Source organism: Mesoplodon mirus (assembly GCF_964341445.2).
Source record: "Mesoplodon mirus genome assembly, chromosome: 5".
In the NCBI taxonomy this organism is placed as follows: Eukaryota; Metazoa; Chordata; class Mammalia; order Artiodactyla; family Ziphiidae; genus Mesoplodon; species Mesoplodon mirus.
Window position 1 is genome coordinate 170,700,015 of NC_138980.1, and position 17,430 is coordinate 170,717,444.

The 17,430-nt window shown below is 37.9% G+C and overlaps 1 pseudogene across 1 annotated transcript in view; it reads left to right on the forward strand.

The window, feature by feature from the left end:
* The window catches only part of LOC309805420 (small ribosomal subunit protein eS17-like), a 123,889-nt pseudogene extending 108,970 nt beyond the window's left edge, over positions 1-14,919 (forward strand). The window contains exon 3 of the transcript in view: positions 14,467-14,919. The product of the transcript in view is annotated as a small ribosomal subunit protein eS17-like (transcript). The remainder of the gene's footprint in view (positions 1-14,466) is intronic.
* Positions 14,920-17,430: the final 2,511 nt, after the last annotated feature.

Genomic DNA, 17,430 nt, shown 5'->3' on the forward strand with positions numbered 1-17,430 from the left:
ATTTTAGCCACAGCAGTCAGAGAAGAAAAAGAAATAAAAGGAATCCGAATCAGCAAAGAAGAAGTAAAGCTGTCACTGTTTGCAGATGACATGATACTATAGATAGAGAATCCTAAAGATGCCACCAGAAAACTACTAGAGCTAATCAATGAATTTGGTAAAGTTACATGATACAAAATTAATGCACAGAAATTTCTTGCATTCCTATACACTAATGATGAAAAATCTGAAAGAGAAATTAAGGAAACACTCCCATTTACCACTGCAACAAAAAGAATAAAATATCTAGGAATACACCTACCTAAGGAGACAAAAGACCTGTATGCAGAAAACTATAAGACACTGCTGAAAGAAATTAAAGATGATACCAACAGATGGAGATACATACCATGTTCTTGGATTGGAAGAATCCTTATTGTGAAAATGAGTATACTACCCAAAGCAATCTACAGATTCAATGCAATCCCTATTAAACTATCACAGACATTTTTCACAGAACTAGAACAAAAAATTTCACAATTTGTATGGAAACACAAAAGACCCTGAATAGCCAAAGCAATCTTGAGAAAGAAAAATGGAGCTGGAGGAATCAGGCTCCCTAATTTCAGACTATACTACAAACCTACAGTAATCAAGATAGTATGGTACTGGCACAAAAACAGAAATATAGATCAATGGAACAGGATAGAAAGCCCAGAGATAAACCCACGTGCATATGGTCACCTCATCTTTGATAAAGGAGGCAGGAATATACAGTGGAGAAAAGACAAACTCTTCAATAAGTGGTGTTGGGAAAACTGGACAGCTCCATGTAAAAGAATGAAATTAGAACACTCCCTAACACCATACACAAAAATAAACTTAAAATGGAGTAAAGACCTAAATGTAAGGCCAGACACTATCCAACTCTTAGAGGAAAACATAGGCAGAACACTCTATGACATAAATCCCAGCAAGATCCTTTTTGACCCACCTCCTAAAGAAATGGAAATAAAAACAAAAATAAACAAATGAGACCTAATGAAACTTAAAAGCTTTTGCATAGCAAAGTAAACCATAAACAAGATGAAGAGACAACTCTCAGAATGGGAGAAAGTAGTTGCAAATGAAGCAACTGGCAAAGGATTAATCTCCAAACTTTACAAGCAGCTTATGCAGCTCAATATCAAAAAAACAAAGAATCCAATCCAAAAATGGGCAGAAGACCTAAATAGACATTTCTCCAAAGAAGATATACAGACTGCCAACAAACATGAAAGAATGCTCAACATCATTAATCATTAGAGAAATGCAAATCAAAACTAAATGAGATATCATCTCACACCTGTCAGAATGACCATCATCAAAAAATCTACAAACAATAAATGCTGGAGGGCTTCCCTGGTGGTGCACTTTTTGAGAGTCCACCTGCCGATGCAGGGGACATGGGTTCATGCCCCGGTCTGGGAAGATCCCACATGCCATGGAGCGGCTAGGCCCATGAGCCATGGCCGCTGCACCTGCACATCCAGAGCCTGTGCTCCGCAACAGGAGAGGCCACAACAGTGAGAGGCCCAGTACTGCAAAAAACAACTACAACAAAAATGCTGGAGAGGGTGTGGAGGAAAGGAAACCCTCCTGCACTCTTGGTGGGAATGTAACTTGATATAGCCACTACGGAGAACAGTATGGAGGTTCCTTAAAAAACTAAAAATAGAACTACCATATGACCCAGCAAACCCACTACTGGGCATATACCCTGAGAAAACCATAATTCAAAAAGAGTCATGTGCCACAATGTTCATTGCAGCTCTATTTACAATAGCCAGGACATGGAACCACCCTAAGTGTCCATCGACAGATGAATGGATAAAGAAGATGTGGCACATATATACCAGAAATATTACTCAGCCATAAAAAAGAAATGAAATTGAATTATTTGTCGTGAGGTGGATGGACCTAGAGTCTGTCATACAGAGTGAAGTAAGTCAGAAAGGGAAAAACAAATACCGTATGCTAACACATATATATGGAATCTAAAAAAAAAAAAAAAAAAAAAAAAAAAAGGTCATGAAGAGCCTAGGGGCAAAACAGGAATAAAGACACAGACCTACTAGAGAATGGACTTGACATGGGGAGAGGGAAAGTTAAGCTGGGACAAAGTGAGAGTGTGTCAGGACATATATACACTACCAAATGTAAAATAGACAGTTAGTGGGAAGCAGCCACATAGCACCGGGAGATCAGCTCAGTGCTTTGTGATCACCTAGAGGGGTGGGATAGGGAAAGTGGGAGGGAGGGAGATGCAAGAAGGAAGAGATATGGGGATATATGTATATATATATATATAGCTGATTCACTTTGTCATAAAGCAGAAACTAACATACCATTGTAAAGAAATTATACTCTGATAAAGATGTTTTTTAAAAAAGATTGCATTACAGCTTTACAGAACTTTGTGGGGTATTACTGTGACAGTAGAAGCCCAGAAGGAGGAGGTGTTGGTCATGACATTTGTAGAGGAGATGGAGTTTATTTTACAGTTTATAGGCTAGAGGAGAACTGACTCTTGCTGAACATATGGTGTCTTCATCATTAGTACATATAGGTTGAATATATTTTCCCTAATATTTTATAATCAAGAGATAATCACTGACTGTTAGCTTTTCTATTGTTGTTCCAGTACCTTCCTTTAGGAGTGAAAGATGTCATCCTTGCAATCACTCTCAGGGTTAGGAATGTACAACTTAGATCTAAAACAAGGAGAGTTTCTTGCTTACATAGAAATTATATATTTATAAATATAACATGAAAATCCCCTCTGACACTACCTATGTAATGTCCTCTTTCTATATCTTGGAGATCTCTTCTATTCACATGGCTACATCAGCCACATATATCTTTTTTCTCATTTTATGTATAGCTTGGTTGCACATTCATTTCATGTGCTGATAAAACCCAAATATCAGTCTCTAGTCCTCTCTCCTAAGTGCAGGATATATACAAATGCCTATCAGACCTCACATTTCACCTCAAACCTCATCAATTCACAAGTGCAAGCATAGTAAATCCCTAGTCCCCTAGTGGGACCTCATCTTAGTGAAGGACATACTATCCACACAGCCATCTGAGCAGGAAGCCTTAGAATCAGCTAGACTCCTTCCTCTTCCTCACCCCTGATGTTGGATCAGTCACTGTGTCCTATGGACTCTGTCCCTGTATCCATATGTATCCCTTTCTCTGTTCTCCACTGTCTCTAATTTTGATCAGGACCTCATCGTCTTGCACTAAACTACTGCGATATCTGATGAACAGGTCCACCCTCCCTCAAATGCATGATCAGAGTATTCTTTGCACATTGCAAATTTGATCATGTTTGCAATCTTTCAGTAACTTCCTGTTTTTGAAGATAAAATCCTCAGGAGGATGCCACATTCAGATGTGATCTGTGATCTACCCTGACCCCTCTGCCCCGTTCCCCCACCTCCGCATTGCTCTTTGGTCCAATATGGAGGAGCCTCTTACAGTTCTTTAAATGCAAGCTTTCTCGTTTCTGTGCCTTTGGCCATGCTGCTTTCCTGGCTTCTTTGGCTGCTTCTTCTGCATACAACACATGTGCATCCTTCTGAGCTCAGCATAGGCATCACGTCTTCATAGGAGCTTCCCTGGCCTCTCTCCACATCCAGGCTGAGGTAGCAGCTTCTTTGCTGGGAATGGGAGAAGAGAGAAGATACAGCAAATTTAAATGACTCATATGAAAGAGAAGAGGAAAATGAGGCAGGATACTAGGATCATATAGTTTCAACTCGGTATAGGATACCTGTGACAGAGCATGGTAAAACCTATCTGAACTCTCACTTAGTGCCCTCAGCTTCCTGCCTAGCTTAGGAAAGAATGACAAATATCAGTGTTTTGAATTAGATTCTTGTTTTCATTTAGTTTTATCTATATCCTCAACACAGTTTTTAATATTTTCATGATTGTCATATCATTTAGAGATTGGGCCAATCTCTAAAACTAGTGAGCTACTCCTAAAATCAAAGAATAAAGACAAAACCATCTTTTGAACTCTAATACATTTTGTAAAATTGATATTATTTTTTCCTTAATTGTTTGGTAGAATTCATGAATGAAGTTATCTGGAGTTTACTTTGGGAAGGTTTTTGAATAAAAATACATGTGTTTAATAGGGCTACTTAGATTTTCTGTTTCCTCTTATGCCAGTTTTAGTAATTTGTTTCTTTCAAAGAATTTTCCCTTTAATCTAAAGTGTTGAATTTATTGATATAAAGTGATTCATAAACTTTATTATTCCTTTAATGTCTATGGATCATTACTGATGTTCTTTCTTTCTTTCTTGATATTGATAATTTGTGCCTTATCTGTTTTTATCTTAATCAGTTAAGGTAGGGTGTTATCAATTTTGTTAACATTTCAAGGAACCAAATTTTGATTTCATGATTTTCTTTATTCATCAGTTTTCTACTTCACTGATATCCACTCTTACCAGTACTGTTTCCTTCCTTCTGCTTATTTTGGGTTTAGACTTCATTCCCTAGATTCCTAAGGTGAAAGCAGTAACTGTTGATTTTAATCCTTGCCTCTCTTTCATATAGGCAAGTAGAGATATATAATTTCCCCCAAACACTACATCCCACAAATTTTGATAGTGATATTTTTATTGTCATTCACTTAAGAATATGTTCTAATTTCTTCTTTGAGCAAGGGGTTAAGACATAGGTTTCTTAATTTCCAAATACTTGGGAATTTTCTTGTATCTATTTTTCAATCATTTTTAATTTAATTTCTTTGTTGTCAGAGAGTGTACCCTTCATGATTTCAGTTCTTTAAAATTTTCTGTAATTTGTTTTGTGACATGGTGTATGGTCTATATCAATGAATTCTCCATGATCACTTGGGAAGAAATGTGTATTGTGTTAGTTAAGTTATTGATAGTGCTGTTCAAGTCTTCTGTGTCCACACAGAGCATTTTGTATACTTATTCTATCATTGAGGAAAGAGTATTGATATCTAAAACTTTAGCTGTGTAATTTCCTATTTCTCCATTCTGTTCCATTAGTTTTTTTCTTCTTGTATTTTGAATTTCTGTGATTAGGTGTATATACATTTATGATTTTAATGTCTTTTTGTTGACCACGTTTTTATTATAGAATGTCCCTCTTTACCTCTAAAAATATTCTTTTGTCCTGAAGCCTAATTTGATAGTAATATAGCCAGCCCAACATTCATCTGAATATTTAAGAGGTATATCTTCTTCCATCCCTTTCTCTCTTATAAACAGCATATTGATTTTTAAAAAGTTCAGTCTGATAATCCTTTCCTTTTAATTAGAGTCTAGTGCTATTTGATGCAATTATAAAATAATTGATTGTGTTTAAATATGCCATCTTGTATTCACTATGTTTTTGTCCCATTAGATATTTTTTTCTTTTTTTCATCCTTTCTTGTCTGCTTCTGGATTAAATCTTTTAAAAGATACCATTTTATGTCCTCTACTGGTTTTTCAGCTATGCCTCTTCTCTTTTCTTTCTCCTTTAAATTAGCTGCTCTTCAGTTTACAATATTCATTCTTTACTGACATATATATATATATATATATATATATATATATATATATATATACTGTCATATACATATATACTGTATACAAGTATACTTGTAACAGCATACTTCCATTTTTCTCTGGAATTAAGCCACAAGAGAAGATAATTTATATTTATTTACATATTTACTTTTTTTGGAACTCTCCATTCTTTGTGTAGACTGAATTTCCATCTGGAAACATTTTTCGTTTAGTCTGAGGAACTTCTCTTAATATATCTTGTAGTGCTTGCCTGCTGATGACAGATTCTTTCTGTATTTGTTCGCCTAAAGATGTCTTTATTTTTCCTTCATGTTTGGAGGATATTTACAAGATTTTAGGTTTAGTTTTTCCTTTCAGTACTTTAAAGATGTCAGTCTAATGTAGTCTGACTTACATTGTTTTTAATGAGGTTAGTGGTTGCTCTTTTTATTTTTTTTCTTTCTGACTCCTTTAAATTTTTTTCTCTTTGTGCCTTTATCTATTTTGGAAAAAGTCTTTTCCAAAAAAGCTATCATACTTCAAAACATTCAAAGTTTTTTGAGATCTATCTCATTTTGCTAAAAATAAACAATTTACATTTCTATTGACTGACTTTTCTTTTGGTTCTGCATCACATTTTGCTGCTTCTTCACAATGTCTAGTAATGTTTTGTTATATACTGGATACTATGGATGCTATGTTGCTAAAGAGCTGGCTTTTACATTCTTCCTAAACAGAATATTGAATTTTGTTCCAGCAGATAGATAATTCATTTACTTAAGCTGAACTTATTCAAAGATAATTTCTACGTTTCGTTAGGGACACTTCAGAGTAGTTTTTACTGTGGAACTAGATTAGCATGACCTTCCCTGCGTCTCCATTGAATGTCAGGGATATTTAATGAGTTGTCTCCACTCTGGTCAGTACTCAAGAGTCTCCCAGACTAGAGGAGTTCTAATAGTTTTTCAACTCAAATTTATCCAGTAATTTTTCTTTATTGGATAGCTTTTTTTACCCTGCCTTATGGATTCTGCCCTATGCATACACACTTTTGTATTGCACCAAAGAGTAAGGGGAACAACGTGCAGAATTCTGGAGCTTCATTTCTGTATGACTCCCTTCTCTTCATTCCTGTCCCACAATTTCCAGCCACCCTTGTAGCCCAGAGCTATGACATCTGCCTTCTCTGCCCAGTGAGACACCTGCACCCTGCTGGGGCTCCCTGCTCTGCCCCCGCCCTACCATTTGCAGAATGCCTCCAGGTAGAAGCTTGTATAACTGTGATCTTAAGGCTCCCCTGCTCCCCTTGTGGATCACAGATCTGTGTTGCCTATTGTCTAACATCTAAAAATAATCATTTCCTATATTTTGTTCAGTTTTATAGTTGTCTCTGGTGAGAGGATTAGTCTGGTACAAGTTACTTTGTTATGGCCACAAGCAGAAGACCTCTAACATGTTTTGAAATATCACTTGTGAGGTTGTAGCTCAGCCAGCTTTGCAAGTTTTAAAAATACATTTGTCTTATGAATATTCCATGAAGAACAGTTTTCTTTTTCTATTTCAGCAATATTGACTAGACTTTCCCAAGTCCTGAGAAGTAAAGTTTTCACTGTATAAACCTGGGGTACTTTCCCAAGGTTTGCCATTTCAAAACTGAAATGGCAAGAAGAAAGAAAAAATCAAAAGTATACAAGCAATTTTATACTCTGCATCTCAGTGCGATCTTAATGCTGTTTTATAAAAGGCAGAGGGAGATATATTTTTTGAGTTTGGAATGGTTGCCAAGTTGCAAAGAGCAGTAGACTAAATATCAAATGATATTGAGTCTTCTCTTGGTTTTATCACTTTCTAATCATGTGATCTTGGTTAAAGGTGACAGTTTCCTCATCTGTGAAATTATACCTGGTTTGTCTGCTTCATGAGATTAATATGTGGTTTAGATGTAGTTAAATAGATCAAAAAGGACATTGCAGATAGTAAAACACTGTATAAATAAAGTGTATTGCTCCTCATACTTTCAGAAAGATGAGATAAATTTATGAGTAAAGAGGGTAATTTCAAGTGCAAAACTTTTTTTTAAATTTATTAATTTAATTTATTTATTTTTGGCTGCATTGGGTCTTCATTGCTGCGTGTGGGCTTTCTCTAGTTGCGGCAAGTGGGGCTACTCTTCATTGTGGTGCGCAGGCTTCTCATTGCGGTGGCTTCTCTTGTTGCAGAGCACAGGCTCTAGGTACGCAGGCTTCAGCAATTGTGGCACACCGGCTCAGTAACTGCGGCTCACGGGCTCTAGAGCGCAGGTTCAGTAGTTGCGGTGCACGGGCTTAGTTGCTCCGAGGCATGTGGGATCTTCCTGGACCAGGACTCGAACCTGTGTCCTCTGCATTGGCAGGTGGCAGGTGGATTCTTAACCACTGCACCACCAGGGAAGCCCTCAAGTGCAAAACTTTCAAAGCAAGGAGGAGGTCAATAATGGAATGAAAATAAGAACTTAGAGAGGAGAACTAATTTATTTTTTATTTCTAGTAATTTAATTGAAAATCACGTGTTCTTAGAAGGAAAGCAAATTTCACTCAACTTAGTCAAAATAAGTTTAAGTGTGATATTGTAACTTAAATTGAACTCACCGCTCAAAAGCCAATAAAGAGGCCGGGTTGGTGGAAAGTAAAGTTTGCTTTATTTCAGATGCCAGCAATGTGTGGAGGGGGATGAGGAGGGCCGATGCCTGTCCAAAGGTTGACTCTGCCCCACACTGACAATCAGGGGGCAAGAGCTTTTATGGACAGAGGAAGAGGGCTGCATGCAGAAACAGCAGTCAGCTCTGACAGTCATCTTGAGATTGGTCATGCGGTGGTCTGATCAGCATCATCTTGATTGTTTTAAGTACAGTTAGTCTTTAGTTCCAGGGTCAGTTTGTTCCTATTTCTTTGAGGCCAGTTCTTGGAACTGTGGCAGCTTATGTCATGGCTACAGTCTGGTCATCATGTAGTTAACTTCTTCTACCTGGTGGGGGTCTCAGTATCTATAAGACAGCTCATAGGATAGGGCTCAGAATATTATCTATAGCCCTTGAGGAGGAACTAAAGGTCCTTGACTCTGCTTAATGACTAAACTATTATTATTTAGTCTTCTTGTTATCCTTTGTTTCTACATTTTCTCATTTAATCATTTTCTGATTAAACTTGTTCTTTGGCTAAACTTTTTCCACAGAAAAAAGGCAGGCTGAGGACATGGGGGGCAAGGACCATAGGGTCCTGCTCCATTTCAATACGATCAATTGTTTTGGTATTTTAATCCCATATCCTATCAGTTTTAATTATGGGGGTGTATTCTGGAAATAGCTATTACACTCATAAAATTTCATTGAAGAAAGACTATCTCAATACCTATGATTTGTTCCAGTAGTTCTGACATAACCATTAATGCTATGTCATCAAATTTTGACCCAAATTCAAAGGGGTATATTGATGTTCTTAAATAGTGTTTTCCAAAAAGAAATTCATATCTTTGAGAACTTCGAAGATTAAGAGTTATCCCCTAGTGTTAAAAATAAACTATTTTCATTTTTTTTGAGCCAAACGTTTACTGCAGAACATCATCAGGGACAGCGCTCTTCCTTCCCCAGTTCATGGGCTTATTTACATCAAAATGAACTTGCTTCTCTCAGTAATCTTATAATCATGGAATCACAAGACATGAGATCCAAAAGACACCACAGACCTGATTTGAGCCAAGGTTCCATTTTACAGAATTATGCACTCTGATGGTGACCAACTCCAGGGAGTCCATGTGTAATGCAGACAGGAAAGCACTGCATACAACATGGAAAAATATATCAATACCATGTCCATCCACAACTATAGAGCATATCACTTTGTTTTTGGAGTTAATCTATTGATATTTTTGAATGTGTTCGTCATCAGTAGTAAAAAGCACTGCACTCAGTATTTTGGAAAGTTACAAAGGAAGGGAACAACAAAGATTCTTCCCTCAAGTATCTTATGCTGAGAAGAGCAAGAAAGCCCAGTGCAAGGACATTGCATTACCATTTCTATATATATGAGTTTCGGTCGCTGACTTGAACTTAGTTCCATGAGGGTTTACCATGTTCCAGGTTGCAATGGGTACAAGAATGTAAAAGAAGCAAGAGGGAAGAGATATGGGGATATGTGTATATGTATAGCTGATTCACTTTGTTATAAAGCAGAAACTAACATACCATTGTAAGGCAACTATACTCCAATAAAGATGTTAAAGAAAAAAAAAAGAGGGCTTCCCTGGTGACGCAATGGTTGAGAGTCCGCCTGCCGATGCAGGGGACACGGGTTCATGCCCCGGTCCGGGAAGATCCCACATGTCGTGGAGCGGCTGGGCCCGTGAGCCATGGCCGCTGAGCCTGCACATCCAGAGCCTGTGCTCCACAATGGGAAAAGCCACAAGAGTGAGAGGCCCACGTACCGCAAAAAACAAACAAACAAAAAAAAGATGGGAAGTGATAGGCTTCAGAAAAAAGATGAAGATTTTGACTTGAAGTAGAAAAGACACATTATCTCAGGTCATGGAGAGAAGAAGTGAGAAATGTGTTTATACAAATTAGAGGAAGGAAAGGGCAGCAGAAGCCAGAGAGGTGATATTATCCTTTGCCCTTAAGTGGGAGAGGATTTTGTTTGTAGAGAATGAAGGGGGTGGGTGTTGGCATGGAAGCAGGAGTGGCCACATTCTACATCCTTGGACATGCTCAAACAGCTGCCTCTTGGTTGACTGAAGAGTGGAATTAGCCCAAGAATCTGACCCTATTAAGTCATGCATCTCTTCACATCCAAGTGAATGAGAGGCCATTGGATTTGCTGCTATAATTAGGTTAAAGTACATGCCACAGGGCTTTATCAAGATTTGTAGTGATCCCAGGAGATATGCGACTGCATCAGCAAGATAAAAAAAAAAAGTAAAAGATGAATTAATGTGTTAAGGATAAAAAGGCAATTTTTGCAAAATTAAAGAAGCCATTGTATCTCTAGGGTTTGATATCTTGTGATTTGAGTGTTTCAGCCTAGTACCTATGGAGTGATGAGCAATGTTTTTTTTATTTTTAAATTAAATACATGGATAGTCGTTTGAGCATGATGTGTATGTTCCCAGGCTTCTGGCTCATGTAGACCATTTGCATCTGTGAATCCAGATCTTGTCAATCCTGTTAGCACTCTTAGGAAAGATGGGGAATATAGTGGTCCTTAAAAGGAACCTTGGGCCACTTGATCGAAATATTAAAAAGTGAACATAAGAACTAGACATGATATTATTAACTATTATTTTCTACTGATTTATTAAACAGTAGCAACTACCCAGCTTGGGCCTCTCTTTTTGTATCTCTTGTACTTATTTTGTTATCTATTGCTGTGTAAAGAATCACAACAAAACGACAAAAATCACTTTATTATTTTCTCTCATTGTTCTGGGTGTTGACTAGGTTCAGTTAGGCAGTGTTTGCTTGGGGGTGGGGTTTCTCATGCTATTGCAGCAGATGGTGTTTGGGGCTAGAGTCACCTTGTGACTCATCTAGTCACATGTCAGAAGGTTGATGCTGGCTACTGACTGGGACCTCAAAAAGAGCTTTAGCCAGAAAGTTAGACCTGACCTCCGTGTGGTCTTGCCACTTCCTCATAGCATGGTGGCTAAGTTCCAGAACAGTGTCTCAGGAGCTCCAGGTAAAATCCATATAGACTTTCATGTCCTAACCTTGGAAGTTCCATAGCATCAGTTCTGCTGTTGTCAGATTCAAGGGGAGAAACAAAGCCCCTACACCTCTATGAGAGAAGTTACAGCATCACATAGGAAGAAGAAATGTGGGATGGGAGCTTTTGTTGCAGTCATTTTGGAAAGTACAATCTGCATACTGCTTGACTGACAGAGCGGCACTCTGTCTAGACTACAGTCTTAAGGCAAATGCCTTGCATCTCTTCCAACCCTAGTCTGCCCTTTGGAAATTTTGCCTTTGTGTGCTTACTAAGGATGTCTTCGAGGGCCATAAATGGCACCTATGTATGCCATCTCATAAGTTAAATCTGGGATTATTCCTTGCCAGAGACTTCTTTTAAAGTAGAATTTAATTTTTAGAGCAGTTTCAGGTTCACTGCAAAATTGAGTGGAGGTACAGAGATTTCTCATATACCCTCTGCCCTCTCACAAGTATAGTCTCCCCTCTTTATCAAATTCTGTGTCAAAGTGGTACTTTTGTTACAATTGATGAACATACATTGATGCACCATAATCACCCAAAATTCATAGTTTACATTAGGGTTCACTCTTGGTATTGCACATTCTATGGGTTTGAACTAATGTATCAGATGTGTATCCACCATTATAATACCACACAGAACAGTTTCACTGTCTTAAAAATCCTAGTTTTGCCTATTCATCCCTCCCTCCCTCCAACCCTTGGTAACCACTGAGACTTTTTATTTATTTATTTATTTTTGAAGTACGCGGACCTCTCACTCTTGTGGACTCTCCCGTTGCGGAGCACAGGCTCCAGACGCGCAGTCTCAGCGGCCCTGGCTCACGGGCCCAGTCGCTCTGAGGCATGTGGGATCCTCCCGGACTGGGGCACGAACCCATGTCCCCTGCATCAGCAGGTGAACCCCCAACCACTGTGCCACCAGGGAAGCCCAACACTGAGACTTTTATTTTTTATTTTATTTTATTTTTATTTTTTATTTTTTTAAAAGCACATCTCACTTTACTGTACTTTGCTGTATTGTGCTTCACAGACATTGCAGGTTTTTTGTCTTTTTTTTAATTTTACTGAAGTATAGTTGATTTACAATGTTGTGGAGAGGTATTCTTTTTTTTTTTTTTTTTTAAAGAAGATGTTAGGGGTAGGAGTTTTTATTTATTTATTTATTTATTTTTGCTGTGTTGCATCTTCATTTCTGTGCTAGGGCTTTCTCTAGTTGTGGCAAGCGGGGGCCACTCTTCATCGCGGTGCGCGGGCCTCTCACTATCGCTGCCTCTTGTTGCGGAGCACAGGCTCCAGACGCGCAGGCTCAGTAGTCGTGGCTCACGGGCCTAGTTGCTCCGCGGCATGTGGGATTCTCCCAGACCAGGGCTCGAACCCGTGTCCCCTGCATTAGCAGGCAGATTCTTAACCACTGCGCCACCAGGGAGAGACTTTTAAACTAAAGCCCACTGGTTCTTCTATACTGTACACTGTTATCAGAATTATATTTTCTATAAAAAATTCTGAACACTTATTCTCCTGATCAACAATCTCCAATGGATTTTTCCACTGTGTATAGATTAAGCTGAAATGCTTCATTTTTTTGGATCCCATGTTACAATAGTTAAATTAAAGGAAAATTAGTTGATTGACAAATAGTGGGCACTCAAAAACTAGGTTTGGGGATTACAAATATAGCAAAATGGTATTTTTCTTCATCTCTCATCTTTCCACTTCTGGCTGACCTTTTTCTTGGAATATATTACACACCTAGTTCCATCCTCAAGCCCTGGCCCAAATGAGCTAAATTAGCAGAAAGATGTCTTTGGCAAAACTAGAAAAAAGAGAGACACTTCAAGCACAGTAACACCCTAGAGTTGTGCTAAGAGTTTTGTCTTCTAGATCCTTCATCTTGAAGTTCAGACAAGAAAAGACCATCCTTTTTATCCTTGCCTCCAAAATCAGGTCCTACCCCAGATTCATCCAGACTGGAAATTGATGATTTCAAATAACTAGCAGTCTTGACTGAAGATAGAGAATAGGAACAATTAAAATCCTTTGGAGAAGACAAAGGAGTTGATAATCCTAGAACAGGGGTCCATAAACTATAACCAGTAGTCCAAATCTGGCCTGCCATTTGCTTTTTAAATAAAGTTTTATCAGAATACGGCCACAGCATTGATTTACCTATTGTCTATGGGTGCTTTGATTCTTTAACAGCAGCGTTGAGTAGCTGTAAAAAAGAATGTTTGACCTGTGAAACTTAAAATATTTACCATCTGGCCTTTTCCAGAAAATGTTTGTTGGCCTCTGATCTAGAGAGCCATGGTGAACAGAAAAGGTATCAGAAGCTAAAGAGAGGAGACTGCCTTGGGACCCCCTGAGATGGATGCATTACAGGATGAAGTGTTGTCAAGGGGAAACGCATGAACTGTTCGGCATCATTTTCTGGGTTCTGGATAGTATTATGGTAGGACGACACATTCTGGAAAGGGAATATATGTTTATGTACTTCCAATAATGACAAAAAAATTACAAAAGGATAAGTAAGGCATTCCATCTTTTTACAGTTTTATCTCCCACTTCATCCCATCACATCCTCTATACATCCCTCATTGTAGCCTTTTTCCTAGAATGGAATCTGAGCCCTCAAGCTGCTGGGACTTGGTGCAAGTTCCTTCTTGGGTCTGTAACGCTCTTCCACTTTGTTGAAGACCTCGGAGCTTCAACTCAATGGTCAACACTCAAAAGGCTTTCCCTGATAATCACACCCCTACCACCCCCAATGAGTCTGAGCTTCCTTTGCATCACTTGGTACAACTCAGTTTGTACCAGATTATTATGACATGTCCTCATCTCTTCAACAAGATATCAGCAACTGGAAGGCAGAAATATGGCGTTTTGTTTGTCTTCATTTTTCAGTTCGATCTTACCAACTCTTCTAATCCCTGTCTTCTCATTAGTACAGTGCTTTACAGACTTTAAATATTTATTGACTTGAACATGAGAATTTTGAAAATAAAACTTTGTAGTTCTATTCCCCTTCTGGTAGAAATCTAAAGAAAGAATACTTTGGCTCAAGATTATTTTGTGTAGCTCTTCTTAAAAAGCAAAAATTCTCCTCTGAAAAATACTCCGGAGACCTAAAGTCTGTCATCTAATAAAGAAATGGACCTCTTTTACCAAGGACCACCAGCACGGGCCACGTCCGCACCAAAAGCATGAAGAAGGCGGCCCGGGTCATCATTGAGAAGTACTACACGTGCCTGGGCAACGACTTGCACACCAACAAGTGCATGTGAGAGGAGATCGCCATCATTCCTAGCAAGAAGCTCCACAACAAGATCGCAGGCTATGTCACACATCTGATGAAGCGGATTCAGAGTGGTCCAGTGAGACATATCTCCATCAAAGTGCAAGAGGAGGCGAGGGAGAGGAGAGATAATTACGTGCCTGAGGTCTCAGCCCGGGATCAGGAAATCACTGAAGTAGGTCCTGACACTAAGGAAATGTTAAAGCTCTTGGACTTTGGCAGTCTGTCCAAACTGCAGGTCACTCAGCCTACAGGAGGAATGAATTTCAAAACACCACGTGGAGCCGTTTGAATCTTTCTTCTGTGCTGTAATATTTTCAGTAAACCTCAGACAACAACAACAAAAGAAATGGAACCCATGTTCTTAAAGCAACGGGCTAAATGGAGATTATGTCTGGAGGAAGAAGCCAGTGGAGAAGTAGAAGCTACTGCCCACCCCACCATCTAAACCAAGAGGTCAGACCATCCTCCTTGACTGACATCTGCTTTGTGATTCTCCCCTTCAGCCGAGATTAAGCCAGATGGAAGGCTGAGTAAAGGAAGCTTGACTCTATACTAGCAAGTACATTTTGTGCTAAGGGGGAGAGAGTACTAATTTTGTACTTGAAAAAAAAGGATCTCATTCAAATATAAACTAATTTCCTCTCTTCAATGGTGGTTGCCATCATTCCCAAACTGAGGTCATCATTATAGTCTCTCTGGGACTTTGACTGGCACAGAAGAAAGTGACTTAATCGACTGTATTAAAATGTCTTTAGAAAACATCATTTTAGACTTGGACAAATGATAGAAACTTTAAATCCCAGACTATTTTCTTAATAAGACTAACAGAAACTAAGATAAGGAGAATTATATCACAAAATGTGTTTCTACTGTCTTTGTTGTTCTAAATGCTGGACAGTTTATTGTTATTCCTAGAGTTTAGTCTAATATTGAATGAGTCAGTAAGGGCTAAAATTATAGCACTCAGAAGGATGGATATTAGAGGGATAATCTTGACAAAAGTAGTTTCAGTAGCAACAGCAAGGGCACTTTGCACAGTTCTTTTTTTTTTTTAAGTGAGTAAATAGATTTTTCTTTAGAAATCTTTAATATTTAATGTAAATTTACTTACAATGCTTGGGAGAATGTTTCTTTAATAAAACACATTTTGTTCTTAGGAGTCTACTATTTCAACATTGTTTTTTCCCCTCATTGATTGAGTCTTAGAATATCCTCCATTATTATTCTAGCTAAGAAGTATAATGCTTATTCTGATGTAAAGAAAGAGGAAAAGAGCATATTATTTGCAAAAATAAGGCCCTGAATGGTACTCAGTTGAAGAACATCATATTGGTGTATAAATCAGTGTTCCTGGTTTAACTCAGTGAAGGTAAAGCTTAGCATCTGGGTCACAGCCAAGTATTCTTTAAGAGCCATAAAGTACAGACACTAAATTTCCCTTTACTCATATATAAACCTACTGCCTAATGTTAAGCAATTTTCATTGAATTGATGTTCTTCCTCTCAACTTATTTTACTTAATCATATTTATTAGGGAAGCTTAGTACATCAAAAGCACATTTGAAAATAATCCCATGATTAACCTTAGGGCAAAAAGTTAATGCAATGTATATTGCCAAGTTCATTAACTATCTTCTTGATGGACTAACAGCTGTGTAATGAAGACATTAGCCATCAATTAAATGAACAGTGATCTTGAGACCAGAGTTTTCTACAGGGAATAGTCAGCTCTGTTATGGGCAATGAGAGGCAACAACTGAATGGGCGTATTTCCAAGCATTCCTTAGTTTTATGCCTTATGAGATAGTATTTGTGAAAAGCCTATGAAAACTGGCCAATTTGGAAAGTCAAAACACATTTAAATGGTTTGGGAGGATTATAATAAAAACTGAGTTTTAGAATAGCATTTAACATATCATATAATTACAGATTCACGTTCAAAAGTTGTTATTTAAGGTATAAAGAGAGGTACATAATAAGACTTATAAATTATTGAGCTTGCAATTGTCCTTATTTATAGAAAGATGCTATTAAATAGAAATGCAATTTTATAGAGACAGCTAAAACTCATACAATTAGTATGAGTATGAAGTAGACAGAAACTATTTTGGGGACAAGAGTCTACTAACATATGAAAGTAAGAAAGAAATGCTTGTGAATCTTATATTTAAGTAAAGTGTATTATAACATGATTACTCTAGGGCTGGGGTAACCACTGTTAAAAGGTATAAGAGCAAAAATAAACAAATGGAACCTATTTAAGCTTAAAAGTTTTTGCACAGCAAAGGAAACCTTTGACAAAATGAAAAAACAACATACTGAATGGGAGAAAATATTTGCAAATGGTATGACTGATAAGGGACTAATATCCAATATATATAAAGAGCTCATATAAGCCAACATCAAAGAACAAACAAACAAACAAACAAAAAAACCTAACTAACCAGATTAAAAAATTAAAAAAAGAACTGAATAGACACTTTTCCAAAGAGGAAATGCAGATGGCCAACAGGCACATGAAAAAATGCTCAACATCACTAATCATCAGGAAAATGAAAATTAAAACCACAGTAGGAGTAACCTCACACCTGTCAGAATGGCCATAATCAAAAAGAACACAAATAACAAATGTTGCTGAGGGTGTGGAGAAAAGGGAGCACTTGTGCACTGTTGGTGGGAATGTAAATTAGTGCAGCCACTATGGAGAACAGTATGGAGGTTCCTCAAAAAACTAAAAATAGAACTACCATATGACCCAGCAATTCCACTCCTGGGTATATATCTGAAAAAAACAAAAACACCAATTCAAAAAGATACATGCACCCCAATGTTCAT